At 39.1% G+C, this 15,229-nt stretch overlaps 1 pseudogene across 1 annotated transcript; it reads left to right on the top strand.

Moving 5' to 3' along the window:
• Positions 1-4,071: 4,071 nt before the first annotated feature.
• Positions 4,072-8,060, top strand: LOC147522670 (uncharacterized; annotated as a pseudogene). Its single transcript, XR_015213933.1, has 4 exons — positions 4,072-4,210; positions 4,512-4,969; positions 6,335-6,932; positions 7,113-8,060. The product of XR_015213933.1 is annotated as an uncharacterized LOC147522670 (transcript).
• The last annotated feature ends 7,169 nt before the right edge of the window (positions 8,061-15,229 follow it).

The following is a 15,229-nucleotide window of genomic DNA, read 5'->3' as shown; positions in this document are numbered from 1 at the left end:
GCCCTGGGACGATGTATCGGCGTCGAGGCGCATTGAGTCGTCACGGGATGCATCATCGGCGTCCGGCGCATTGATTAAGTCTGGGGCGCATGAATAATGCGTCCCGCACGATGAATCTTGTCGTAGCCAATTCGCTTCCTCGTTTTGAAGGCGAAGTCGGACTCTGGAATAAGTCTATTTGTATTAGGAAACAAATGACGGTTTGGAATGCTTCTAGAGCTCATTGTAACCCCTATAAATAGAGGACCTAAGTGCCTCATGTAATGGCCAATTCACATATATTCTTGTCTCCGAACTTGAGGCAGAGAGTCTTAATAAATTAGTTTTTCTAGTCTTATGTTCTTCAACTCTTCTTCTTCTCGTTCTTCGTGTTCTTCCTTCTTTATGGAAGGCTAATCTTCTCCTTCAAGGGAAGAGATGAAGCCCGGTCTTAAGGTTTAATGATTCTTCGGTTTATGGTGTTCTTCAATCGGGTTAGTTCTTTATGTTTTTAGTTATTAGTTCCATTGCCCACACCGGGATGGAAGTATAGATTAAGGTTTTTTATTTATTACAATTGAATATCATGCTAGTTTAGGGTTTTATTTATTGCAATTGAATATTTGCTAGTAACATGCTTTTATTTATTGCAATTGAATATAATGCTATAATAGAGTTTTATTTATTGTAATTGAATATTATACTATTATTCTCTACTTTTCTTCTAATTGTGTAGTGTTTTAGAGTAAGGAAAGTATTCCTTTGTGTTTGCCTTATGATGGTGATTCATTGAATAGCTGCCCAAGCTCACATAAATGGAAAGAAGATACTAGTAACATGAACATAGGAACAACCTTAAGTAGAGTTAATTGTTTAACGATGTTTCACCCAAAAGGCATCGGCACTTTCGCTCGATTGCCCGATTATGAAGTCTACTTGGAGAACAACATGAAGCAAAAAGTCATTGAATCAAAAGCATTGGTGGATTTGAATCTCTTGAATCTATCTCTCTCATATTCTCTCCTTATTTCCAATTCTTAGCTTTAGTATAAGTTTAGTTAGTTTAGTTTAGTTTAGCATTAGAATCTACAATATCTATAATCATAGTTTTTAATCCCTCAAACCCCCTTTTCAGTCCTGTCCTTCATATAAACATACACTTAAAAGTGGAACGATACCCTACTCATCCTTTACTTATTGAGGGATAATTAGGTTTTGATACGCTTCTTTTTGTTCAACGACCATCATCTATCTACATCATCCATACCACATCTCATACACAAAAGGAGGCAATGTCACATAGTATATTGATATGTTTGTTAAAAAAAATTGTATATTGATACAAGTGTTAAGAGGATCTAAGTACATTGTATGTTTCTGTAATTAAGCCTTTATCCAATCATCAATTTACGTTAATTTACATAATAATGGAGATTTCCAATTTTGAAAGTGTAGGATCACCACCACTAGTCAGCTAGGTTAATTAGTTTATTGGGCTAAATAATATAATTAATTGGATAGGATAATTCATTTTAAGTATTTGTTACTCTAGTCTTATTAATTTATATATAATAATTTTTGAAGAAGTTGTCTATCTTTAAATCTTTATTTCCCTTTTTTTCCCTTTTCTCCTGTTAACATGTGAAATGTCACCTGTTCTAATGTCCATTTCCATATGCTTCTTAACAATTGGAGGAGCATGAGTGATAGAATATAAGGCTTACCAGGGTAGTTTTCTTTTTTGCACATGCAAACGTTTTTGTTTTTATGAATGCACTTATTTTTGTAAATGTACGTACATAACTTTAGTGGGTGTGAGTTTGGACCCATATATATGTTCCCATAGATAAAACATATTGAAATCAATTGGGTGGAAATTACCATATCCCCTATACACACCCAATATCAGCAAAGGAGATGTTTTATTCTATGGACAAAAGAGACAATAATAGGTTATTGGTCAAAGTTTTTTACCAAGACTGTAGCAAGTACTAGTAGTATTTTTTTTGGTTGGAATCCAGAGTGAGCCATGGCGTACTCTGGGCCCCCCTCGCTCCGCCACTGCTTATATGTGTTCATTCACATGTCAAAAATAAAAATCGATGCATTTTTTGCCTCACGTTATTATTTGTTTTCTCCTCTTTTTAGTCGAATTCCTTTTTGTTTTATGTAACAAATAAGATTTTATGTATATTTTGACTTCGTAATCTATGAAATAGCAAGTGAATTTAATAATTTCATTAGCCATATATAAGCTTCAATTAAGCCTATAATTATATTGTTCATATTAGTAAGTGTATATTACAAGGTGCGCTAAATTGGCTCAGTGGACTCTAATGGTGGACTGGTGGCCCTTTACTTTGCCAAAATAATGGGGGCCCAAAGCGCTTGCTTGTGTGGCTTTGCCTCAAGGCTCTTGTCTCTATATATATACTCCTCTATCGGCAGCCTATACAGTATCTGCAAAACTACTTTCTAAACTACGTTTTTGGGCAATCATAAGATCAGTCTCATTGTTCTTCCTTTTCTTCTTTGGTGTGTGTGCAGTAAATAGAGAAGAGTAATAACTGGCTGTTGTATCCTGGAGGTTGACGTAGTGTGTCTGCATAGAGAAGAACAGACGCGAAACAACCTTAAAAAGAGCGTATTGATCCGTGCATCAGCCTTCTTATATTCACTGTTTGTTCTTGTTGAAAAAATTATATTCCAATATATACATTTACGAAAAACGACTAAAAAGGGTATCGAACTTTACCAGTTTTGACAATATAGGGACTAAACTTTTTTTTTCTGTCAAATTGGAGACCAAACTTTTTAATTTTTGCAATGTGGGGATATGTATAACATGACATCTAAATTTCTCACACGGTGTTTCACAGTTTGAATTAATTTCTATGGTCATGAGGTTGTAACATTGATATACTTTGATAAGAAAGTGTATAACAATGTATATAATTTGTGAATTATGAAACAGCGAGTGAGAAATTTAGACTACATGTGTAACTAGTCCCCACATTGCAAAAATTAAAAAAGTTTGGTCCCCAATTTGACAGAAAAAAAAAATTTAGTCCCCATATTGTAAAAACTTGTAAAGTTGGATACCTTTTTTAATCATTTTTCATACATTTAAAACACAAGTTTTTTTTAGCAAAGCCGTGGATCAACAAACCTGGTCAATTTGAGTTTGCTCATCAGTTATGTTTGTTATGTTTCAATTGACTATTAGCAATATAAATTACACTAGCTTTGGCGTGTTGCTCTCTTCAACGAATAGGATTGAGATGACGCCTGTATGTAGATGAAAAGATTAAGAGAAGACTTTGATATCCAATAAATTGATCTAAACAATATATAGCTTCATTTGCTAACAATTCTTTATCAACTATGAAGTTGCTGCATCTTGTACTCTTGTAATGGACTGAAATAAAATTTTGATGAACCAGTCCCAGTTCACTAGTTTATAGAGGCATGGGCCAATCAAATTAGAGTTTGCTCGATCATAGCCTTAAATGCCAATATTGTTGTGGTTTTGCTTTGATTGTTTTCACTATGGTTATCAGTTGGACATCTTATAAGTATGTTGGCATTAACAGATATCGGAAGATACCAGTTCTTGCTCGCTCTTGGGGTGAATACAATTCATGTCAGTTCTTTCTCCTCTGCTACAGAACACTTAACCAGTAAAGTAAATAAACCAGATGAAAATTTTCATTTCCACGAGAATTTCTCTTCTGAGCCCAGCCTCAAATAACAGATTTACAGACTTTTACGGCATAAGTTAAAAAAGATATCAATATTACACGGACTGGAGAGCACGGTTTACCAGGTGTGAGGGTCATCCTAGTTCCGGCCTAGTCAACGTGAAACCATAGCCTCATGTAGACATGTAGTTTTAGTTGCATTTTTGCAAGCAGTAGGTGCGTAGAAAAATGGAATTTGTTCAGCTTAATGTTACGTATTGACATTCCGTAATTTATTTGGCTTGCATATTTTAAAGAAATTGCATTCACAAAGTCAACTAAATCATTACATTAATTAAATCTTATGTCGTAATATATACACATTTGAACTCTATAAAGTGATACCTCGTATGCCGTCCTAAGAACATACATGGTCTAATTCCAGGTGAATGGATATTCATGGAAATCAAAACCAATATGGTGTTCTCATACTACTTTTCTTTTTCTCTACGTGCTGTTTAGTTGCAACCATGGCTAATGCAGATCAAAATGTAAGTAATATGTGTACGTTCTAATCGTCCTTATTTAATGACAACTTCCAACTTTTATCAATTCTGTTTAAGATATAGTCACGAATAAAGTTTTTGGCCTCCCATAAAATTTCTTAGAATTTCACCAAGAACGCTGATCTGGCGGTGTGGAAGCAGGACCCGTTTAGAATTTAGATGGTCTTCCACATCCATCAGATTAATATATTTGTTATGTCATCGTACGTCTGTACTCTACAACTGATCAAACTTCATTTTTCATTGTTGTTTGTACTTGTCAACATATATTTTGACGGTCGAACAGTGGTTAAATCATGGTGGCGATATATATAACAGGAGATATGCAGCTGAAGAAGTGAAGATAAGTCCTAAAACAGTTTCAAAACTGAAACTCAAGTGGAAATTTTTCGCAGGGAAAGATATAACAGCAACACCAGCAATTTTTGACGGAATACTTTATTTTCCTAGTTGGAATGGTCATATTTACGCAGTTAAAGCAGAAGATGGATCTCTTGTGTGGGATAAGAATTTGGCTGAACTAACAGGTTTAGAAGCAACAGGTTTTGTGGTTGGAGTTAACTATACAGTATCAAGAGCCACTCCTACTATTGCAGGGGACCTTCTTATAGTTGGTATTTACGGTCCTGCAATGGTTATTGCTGTCAAACGATCATCGGGGAAACTAGTGTGGTCAACCCGAATTGATAGCCATAGTTCCTCTGTTGTTACAATATCTGGAACTGTTTTAAGTGGGTAAGCGTGGTCAACTTATTTCTTTATTTTCCCAGAATTATTCCTTGCATATATTTTTTTTCTGTGGTCGGTCGTGTATTTAGGGTCCATGTATATATTTTCATTTGTTTTTTTGCACACAAGGATATATTATTAATCTAATATGATGAATGTTACAGCGAGGAGGTTCCTAGTCAAATCTATAGTATGTCCTGAAAGGGCATTCTACACATGTGATAAAAGGAAGGCCTGGTTAAGCTCCATAGTGTTTCTCTATGACTCAAATTAGATCCCTTCTTTGCTGCAGCATCCGCACCAAAATTTGCTTCTCTTAGTGTGTGTTATCCTCCAGTGTTCAAGCTATTGAGTTGCTCTGACCCACCTAGACTTTAATGACCATGGAAGGTGTTCGCCCTTGATTGCTAGTACAACTGTCATTGAATCACTCTCAATCCACAATTTCTTCCAGTTCATATGAACTGCTTTCTCCACTGCCAAAATCACTGCTGTACATTCCGCGACAAAGTTTGTGACGATCCCCAAACCTTGAGCAAGAACCCCAAGAAGTGCTGCATATATTTTCATTGATGTTTCTCTTTTTAAGAATCTAGCTACTTAACAAACACACGAAATACAACTTTATAATAATTTGGTATACTCGGCACATTATTTATATTGCTGAGACCAATCTCATTGCAACTCAATATCAAGTAGTTTGCACTGAATTCTTTGCTAATTAGTTGGCTCTGTTTGTGCCATTTGCTATGAGGCATTCGTTTAATACACTGGCAGGGATTAGCAGATAGGTGCTGTTTCTTCGAACCAAAAATAAAAACTCTGCCATGATGTACCTGATTTTTTTATTCAATCAGAAAATTGACACAAAACTGTTGGAAAATTCATTGCAGAGGGTTTTACGTGGGAACTGTTGGAAATGTGAATGAATTTGTGTCCTCATGGGTTTGAACCCATGACCTTTTGTATCTACTACACTCTAATGTGGGGGGCTTTAGTCCCACATTGGTTACTAAACTTAAGACTCTTAAGTTTATATTGGTTGTGTCCCTTATGGAGGGATAGTGTAGAGATATAAGGAGGTGCTTTCGCTAGCGCTACAAAGGCGTCCTTGGTTTGGGGGCTCTCGGGAGGTGGGAGCTCCAGAAAACCTTAGTGCGCGCAGGGGGGGTGCAAATCCACCCAATTGGGCTTCGCGTGGGTGCGAGCAGAATCTAACTGTAACTGATTCGAGTCAACACGTTCAGATCTATAAAATCTCTTGTTTATCGCAGCTTACGTACGCTTGAGGCTGGCAGCAACCATACCGGCGGCGTTTTTCGTCTTAAGGAAATTGTGCCGAGCACAATCCTCAGTGATTTTACCTGCTTTATTATTAAGTACAGGAACATCATCCTTAGAAGAACTTGTAGGCAGTGTTGAACAATGTTGCACTTTTCGTGGTAGCATGGTCAAGCTAAATGTCCGCACTGGTGCTATCTTATGGCAAACTTTCGTTCTTCCAGACAACTTCAACAAATTTGGAGAATATGCAGGAGCTGCTATATGGGGAAGTAGTCCTTCAATTGACATAAAAAGAAATATGATCTACATAGGCACGGGAAATCTGTATTCGGCCCCAGAGCGTGTACGTAAATGCCAAGAAAATGAGAACAATCAAACTGTCCCTGCGCATCCAGATCAATGTGTCGAACCTGAAAACCATGAAAATTCAATCCTGGCTTTGGATATGGACAACGGCAGCATCAAATGGTATAAACAACTTGGAGGGTACGACGTATGGTTTTTCGTATGTAACAATCTGTCAGCGAACCCTGGTTGCCCTCCTGGTCCGAACCCAGATGCTGACTTTGGTGAAGCACCAATGATGCTCACTATAGTTGTTAATGGAACAAAGAGAGATACTGTAGCTGCAGTACAGAAAAGTGGAGTTGCATGGGCCTTGGACCGCGATAACGGCAACATCATTTGGTCTTCTGTAAGTTGATTAACAGTTATATTGTTTGAGCCAATATCACTAGACTCTAAATCTAGCTGATCCAGACATTCAAATGCTAACTTAGATTACACCGATTATGGCTTCAAAATATATATGTATATGTTTCAAATTTTCAATGTCTGTGGTGAGGATTATAAGTGAAGTTACATTGTAATGTAGGTGGCTGGGCCAGGTGGTTTTGGTGGCGGTGGGATCTGGGGAGCAGCAACAGATGAAAGGAGGGTGTACACAAACATAGCCAACAATTTACAAATCAACTTCACTCTTGTACCTTCCAAACAAACTACTACAGCCGGTGCATGGGTGACGTTGGATGCTTACACTGGCAAAGTCCTGTGGTCCATCGCCAATCCAAAGAATGCAACTTCCAGTGGTCCTGTCACGGTGGCCAACAATGTTTTATTTGCGGGATCAGACGACCCAAAAGGAGCTATATACGCAATGGACGTCAGAACAGGGGAGATACTGTGGACCTATGATACAGGGGCAACTGTGCATGGGGGCATGTCTGTGAGTGATGGGTGCATCTATGTTGGAAACGGATATACAGTTAACATTGGAGCATTTGCACCCGGCAATACTCCTGGGACCTCACTATTTGCTTTCTGCATTTCATGAATCGTACGAGTTATTGACTTAATCCTGCCATATCTATTTCATGGATGTGTATCGTAATAACAAAAACTACAGAAGCATATCACAGTCCACAAGGCTTCCTAGAGTGCCGGTTTTATTACCTTCTGTACTTCTGTTAGTTGAGTGGGTCAGGCTTCTGTGAGCTACTTCGTTCAGCCTACTGTTTTTCTTCACCAATTCAAGGATTTCCTCTCGTCCCTAATAATCAGTAAAAAGATATATCTTTGTGACTTTCTCAGGCGATGGGATCCCCTAGCAATGCAGAATCCTACAAGAACTGAAGGTTCGACATATGAAGTCACAAAAGAGAGTTTCGACAATGTTTTAATGCAGGTCAATGCACACATTAATGTTTCTTGCATTATTATCTCGTTGGTTCCAAAGACTCATATTGGGCTCGTTGGAATAATGCTTATAGCATTAAAATTGATTTTACAAAGAAATATAAACACATCTGCGCTCTATATCTCATATTCCAATTACCAAACAAAAAAAAAAGCATCTCATATTCCTTTCTTGAAAAATACATAGGTTCAGAATTTCAATTTGAACGGACAGAAATTTAAACCATTACGGTGTAATACATATATCACTCAGAAAGGATCTTCAGTCTAGATTTTAGACTTATGTTTTCACATCCATCAGAATGGTGAAAAACGGAAGGGAAGGGGCTATAGTCTAATGCACGAGGGTGCCCTCACTGTGCTGTCTGGGGAAGGCTAGATGTAAGCGGTCTACAGATGCAGACGCTATTTCCGCAATTCCAACCAACGAGTGTCATATTTTTAAATTCAGTAATCATGATCATCAGTATTCTCCCCAGTTGACCCAAGGTTCAAATGGATATTTCTTACTATCAAAATCTTTTACCATGCTCTATAGACTATAACTGATTTAACTTCGTCTTTTATGGTTGTTTGTCCACATGGGGACGGAAAACTATTGGATAAATCATGGTGGTGATTTGTATAATAGGAGGTATGCAGGGAATTCTTTGCAGGGAAAGACATAACAGCAACACCAGCAATTTTTAATGAAGTCATTTATTTCTCAAGCAGATTAATCTGTTGTGTTGTGTGGGACAAAAATTTGGCCGAACTAACTGGATTAAAAGCAACATGTATAGTGGCTGAAGTCAACTGTACATTATCAAGAGCCACTCCTACAATTGCAGGAAACCTACTTATAATTGCTATTTACAGTCCTGCAATTGTTATTGGCCGTGATGCACTGGGATCTGGCGTGGCAAACCGGCTTGATAGGCATAAAGCCGGTGTTTGGCGTATAATTTTTCTCTGTTCGTATATGTATACAAGACTACAAGATGGCATATGATATGATAAAATAAAATGAATAAAGCCCCTAATCCACACCTCAATCGCACCTCGTATATGTATATTATAAAATGTCCGAGGAGTCATCAACATGTTGAACGATCGATGAGTCTCTATCACCTTCTGGATGAGACCTTGCCCCTTCAAAGTATTTTGTTTATTGATAGATCAATTTACAGGTGATGGATTGAGGGCAAAACTCGAAATATGATTCCCCGCACGCACATGATCATTGCATATCTTTTAACTCCTTTCTTTCATGAACAAACCAAAAAGACTTTTAATTATTTTGACTTTCACCTTGTAAGGAAAGTGAAAATAGAAAAAATTAAAGTCTACTCATCAATCATCATACACAATTAAATGGACGTCAATTCCCTCTCAAGAGTCAAGATTATAGTTCTATAGTTCAGCACCAATGGCTATTCATGCTGGAAGTCTAGGAAAATACTATCTTCTCTTTATATTCTCTACATGGTGTTGTTTACTTCCTTCCAATGCCACAAAAATTTCAATGTAAGTCAGTAATTAAGTGATATTCTTCCTAATTACTTCCTATTCATCCAACCTTGAGCACATTTATTATGATGAACAAGCAATATAGTAATATAATTATACAAGTTAATGTTAACATGTTTCAATGCCCAGTGGTTAAACCATGGCGGCCACTTGTATAATAGGAGATACGCCGAAGCAGAAGTAAAGAGAAGTCCACATACTGTTTCAAAGCTGAAGTGAAAATTCTTTGCAGGAAAAGACATTAGTGCAGCCCCCGCAATTTTCAATGAAGTAATATATATTCCTAGCTGGAATGGACTTATGGACATGTCTATATTGGTGGACTTATGAACATGTTTATCTTGGGAGATTTCACTAGAAAGTCACACCTTAATCTACTTACTTTCTATCCCAAATGATTTCAACTTATAGCTCACACCAAGGAAATCACTCACCCAAAACTTTGGTAGTTATCACAACAAACTCAACAAAGCAAAACCACTAGTTTATCATCACAATTCATATCAACAATAAATATGGAAGTAAATAATGCAAAGAGACACAAAGATTTAATGTGGTTCGGTAAATGTTACCTACATCCACACAAGAGCCGAGTTTCCTTTATAGTAAAGATAGGAGAGTTTACAAGAGGTAACAAGAATTAAGAACAAGAGGTCTCACTCAAACCCTAACTCAATAGAGCTCCTACAATACCCAAGAAATGAATCTCTCAAAGTTGTCTCAAAACCCTATTCTATTTCCTTTATATAGGTACACATAGAAAAAGGTGAGAAAATGGGTTTTGGGCCGAAATTTTGAAATTTGTCAAAATTCCAAAAGGCATGAGAGCGAGGGTGCATCGACCAAAGGCATGGGTGGCTGGTCGACTTCCTTCCGATGTTTTCAGCCATGATGGCGCTGGTCCAAAGCATGGTTGAGCGAGAGTCGCCCCGCTCCAAACTGGCCGAGAGTAACAAGGTCGGACGCCGGAGCAAAGCTCGACGGTTCCACAAACCCAACAATCTCCCACTTTGAACCTTTGAGATTCTACATGCACATCACATCTCAATTGTAACAACTCAATCCAAATCCAATTTACTAATGAAACACTCGGCTCATCCAAGATGGTCTTCAAGCAAGAAGACCCGACGAAGTTGAACACTTCAACTTCATCTTCACAACACCCCTACCATGACATAGACATGTCTCCGTGGAGATGAATAACACAATATTCATTTCACCGCTTCCCAATGATGTTTGCCAAGGTTAGCCATAAACCTCCAAGCAACTCCCACTGCATGGGATATATCCGGGTGCGTGCAAACCATGTACCACCGCCTAGGGGTTTGTTGGAAACCATGCAAGCTGCTCTTTCTCAGCTTGCGCACCATGTTCTCTCTATCCTTCCGTAAGAAACCCAACAGTTGTCGCGTGTAAATCTCCTCAACATGGTCACAATGGATGTGAGCAGTTTTCACATCTAACTGCTTAAGATTTAAACCTTCCGCTACAACAATACTAAACACTGACTGAAAAGTATTTGGAGAGAATATCATTACCAAATATTTCTTGGAACCATCCCCTTGACTCGATACACCCATTTGCTCTGTAGAGTCATGTCTTTGGGTACTTTGGCCAACTCCCAAGTGACACTAAAGATGAGGGACTTCATCTCATCATGCATAACAAGCTCCCACTTGCTAGCATTACCAACCTCCAATACCGCATCATAGCAATGAGGTTCACCATCATCAATAAATAAATAGGTGGAGGGAGGATACTTCATGCTCGGTACAGTTTGCCTGGATAACCTCTTTAGTGCACGAAGTAGAGATGGACTTGGTGGCGTAGTCTCTTCACCCGAGTCACTACTATCATTATCTGACTGTGGAACTTCCATAACACCGCGACTTATATAAGAGCCTTCCAACTCAACTTACTCAGTGTCACTGTCTGTAACCGGCTCCACGGGCTGTGCTTCTTTTCTGTCCTTGTACAAAACCATCTCACTAAACAAGGCATCTCTGCTTCAAATAATTTTCCGATTTTGGTCATCCCAAAAATGATAACCAAGATCATCATCGACATATCCAATGAAGGTACACTTGATATCAAGCTTACTCCTAGCTTGGTCACTAGTGTGCACATAGAATTCACACCCAAACACTCTCAAATAGGAAAAGTTCACATCATTCCCACTCCACACTTCCTCTGGAATCCTGAAATCCTGAAATCTAAAGGTACTGACGGTCCTCGGTTGATCAGGTAAGCTGATGTGCTAACACTCTCTACCCATAATTGCTTAGGCAAACCTTCTAGTGTACGCATACACCTAGCCCTATCTGTCAGTGTTCTAATCATCCGCTTTGCGACTCCATTCTCCTGAAGTGTCCCTCGCAAAGTCTTTTCCATCTTGATGCCACTGTTAGCACAATACTTCTCAAAACCTGAATCAACATACTCTCCACTATTATCGGATCTTAGCTTCTTCGCCTTAAAGCATGTCTCATTCTCAACCATGGCCTTCCACGTCTTGAACACTTCCAATACCTCGGACTTGTGTCTCAAGAAATAGACCCACACCTTCCTAGTATGGTCATCAATAAAAGTCACAAAATATAACTTTCCGCCAAGTGAAGAGACATTAGCTGGCCCCCAGACATTTGTATGAATCAACTCAAGCTTCCTAGTTTTCAGAGTTTGACCCATCTCCTAAAAACTCACCCTTCTCTGCTTTTCAAACATATAATTCTCGCAGAAGTCAAAGTCCGTCGACTCTAACGGGAGTTTACCAGTGGAGTGAAGGACTTGCATTCCTTTCTCACTCATGTGACCAAGTCTGCGGTGCCAAACATTCGGATTCTCTTTGCCATTTGCCACAACATTCGACCCACACCTGTGTGCGGTCATGTAGAGAGTACAATCCTTGTCGCCTTTAGCGACTATTAGAGAACCCTTAGAGACTTTCCAAGTATCTCTCGTGAAGATTGTAACAAATCCTTCACTAGCCAATTGACCTACCGAAATCAAATTCTTTCTCAAATCCGAAACGTGTAGAACATCCCTTAATAACCATGTCCTATCTTTCAACATGACACGGACATCACCTTTGCCAATAATAGCATAATATTGGTCATCACCAAGAAAGACCTTTCCAAGGTCACCTTTAGTGTAGTTCACAAAGAACTCTCAATTTGAGGTCACATGGAATGATGCGCTAGAATCTAAAACCCAAAACTCCTTATTGTTCTCCATCGAACATATCAAAGCATCATCTTCCACTTCAACTACATTAGCTTCTTGATTCTTCTTGTAGTTGTCATTCCTTGGTGCTTGGCATCGGTTACTATAGTGGCCAGGCAAACCACAATTGTAATATACAATGATACTATCATCTCTAGGCTCATCACTAGGGGCATGAGAGTTCATTCTCCCCCTTCTATTTCTCGGTCTACCACGACCCTTGTGCACATGCATCCCTTCGCTCTCGGTACTCAAAGCCGAACTCGATGTCGAGGCCCCATCCGAACTCCTTCGAATTTCCTCCGCTAGTATCATACTAACAACATCATCGAATTTCAACTTATTCATTCCTGCCGAGCCACTAATAGTCGCAACCGTAGCCTTCCAACTTGGAGGCATTTGTCCTATTAACGCCAACGCTCTCACTTCATCACTAAATGTAATCTCAACCGACTCCAATTGGTCTTTCGTTTGGTTGAATTCATTTAAGTGGTCCTTGAAGGAATCATCCTCCGACATTATTATGGAAAAGAGCTTGGTAATCAAATAGACCTTGTTCGCGGCCGAAGGTTGCTCTTACATGCACGTGAGTGCCTTCATGAGAGATGTCGCCGTCTTCTCATTTTTAATATTGAAGGCCACCGACTTTGAGAGACTCAATCGAATTGTCGCCAATGCTTTTCTATCTAGCAAATCCCATTCACTTTGCTCATAACTCGCTGGCTTCTCTCCCATCAAAGGTTCATACAAATCCTTTTGATAGAGTATGTCCTTAATTTGCATCCTCCAATAGCCGAAGTTTGTACCATCAAACTTCTCTATTTTGTAGCTTCCTTTGTCGGTCGTCATGACTCCCACTAAACCAAAACAACGGTGGAAACTCTCTCAGAGGAATTTCTTCAAACACCTAGCCTTCTCTGCTAAAGGTGGAGTCTTTCCTCACATACCTTGTTCCAATGATTCAAACCGTGCTCCGATACCACTTGTTAGGAGATTTCACTAGAAAGTCACACATCAATCTAGTTATTTTCTATCCCAAATGATTTCAACTTAGAGCTCACACCAAGGAAATCACCCACCCAAGACTTTGGTAGTTATCACAACAAACTCAACAAAGCAAAACCACTAGTTTATCATCACAATTCATAGCAACAATAAATATAGAAGTAAATAGTGCAAAGAGACACAAAGATTTAAGGTGGTTCGGTAAATGTTACCTACTTCCACACAAGAGCCGAGTTTCCTTTATAGTAAAGATTGGAGAGTTTACTTATAGTAAAGATTTTAGAGTTTACAAGAGGTAACAAGAATCAAGAACAAGAGACCTCACTCAAACCCTAGCCCAATAGAACTCCCACAATACCCAAGAAATGAATCTCTCAAAGTTGTCTCAAAACCCTATTCTATTTCTTTTATATAAGTACACATAGAAAAATATGAGAAAGTGGGCTTTGGGCCGAAATTTTGAAATCTGTCAAAATTCCAGAAGGCATGAGCGCAGGGTGCGCCCTGACCAAGGCATGGGCGAGCGTGGGTCGCGCCTGACTTCCAGTGTTTTCAGCGCATGGCGCGCTTGTCCAAAGCATGGTTGAGCGCGGGTCGCACCCCCTTGTCCAAACTGAAAACTGAGAGTAACAAGTTCAGACACCGAAGCAAAACTCGACGGTTCCACAAACCCAACAGTCTATGCAGTAAAAGACGATGGATCTCTTGTGTGGGAGAAGAGTTTGGATGAACTCACTGGAGTAATATCACCGGGATTCACATTCGATGTAAATGTGACTTTAGCAAGAGCCACACCAACGATAGCTGGTGACCTTCTGTAATAGGTATTTATGGTCCACACAAGCTCCCCTGTGTCACAAACCACTCTTCTTTTCCTTTAGTGACTATTTGCATTTATTCTATCTATTGCAGTACTTTTTATGTGGGGACGTCGTCTCCGGAAGAAAATTTGAGTGTTGACTGCACATTTCGTGGTAGCATGGCCAAAGTAGACGTTCAGACCGGTGCAATTTTGTGGCAAACCTTAACTCTACCGGACAACTTTGGGAAAACAGGGGAATATGCAGGAGCTGCTATATGGGGTAGCAGTCCTGCCATTGACATTAGGAGAAACCTTGTCTATGTAGCCACTGGAAATCTCGACTCTGCCCCAACCAATGTAATTCAATGCCAAGAGCAGGAGAATAATCAGAATGTTCCTACACATCCTGATGAATGCATTGAACCACGAAACCACGAGAACTCAGTCCTGGCATTTGACATTAGTCATGGAAACATCAAAATGGGATAGGCAACTTGGAGGCTATGATATATCGTTTTCGGTTGTGGAAGTATATCCACTCCTGATTGCCCTCTTAGTCCAAGCCCAGATGCCGACTTGGGGAGGCACCCATGATGCTTAACATACTTGTTAATGGAACCATTCTTGACATAGTGGCTATAGTGCAGAAAAGCGGATATGCATGGGCTCTTAAGTCTTAACCGTGATAATGGCGATATCATCTGGTCTACTGTAAGTGTAATATATGAGATGTAATGAACATGTTTCATATGACTGAT

Source organism: Coptis chinensis, chromosome 1 (assembly GCF_015680905.1).
Source record: "Coptis chinensis isolate HL-2020 chromosome 1, ASM1568090v1, whole genome shotgun sequence".
Lineage (NCBI taxonomy): Eukaryota > Viridiplantae > Streptophyta > Magnoliopsida > Ranunculales > Ranunculaceae > Coptis > Coptis chinensis.
Note: the sequence above shows the minus strand (reverse complement) of the source record. Positions and strands in the feature narration are given on the sequence as shown.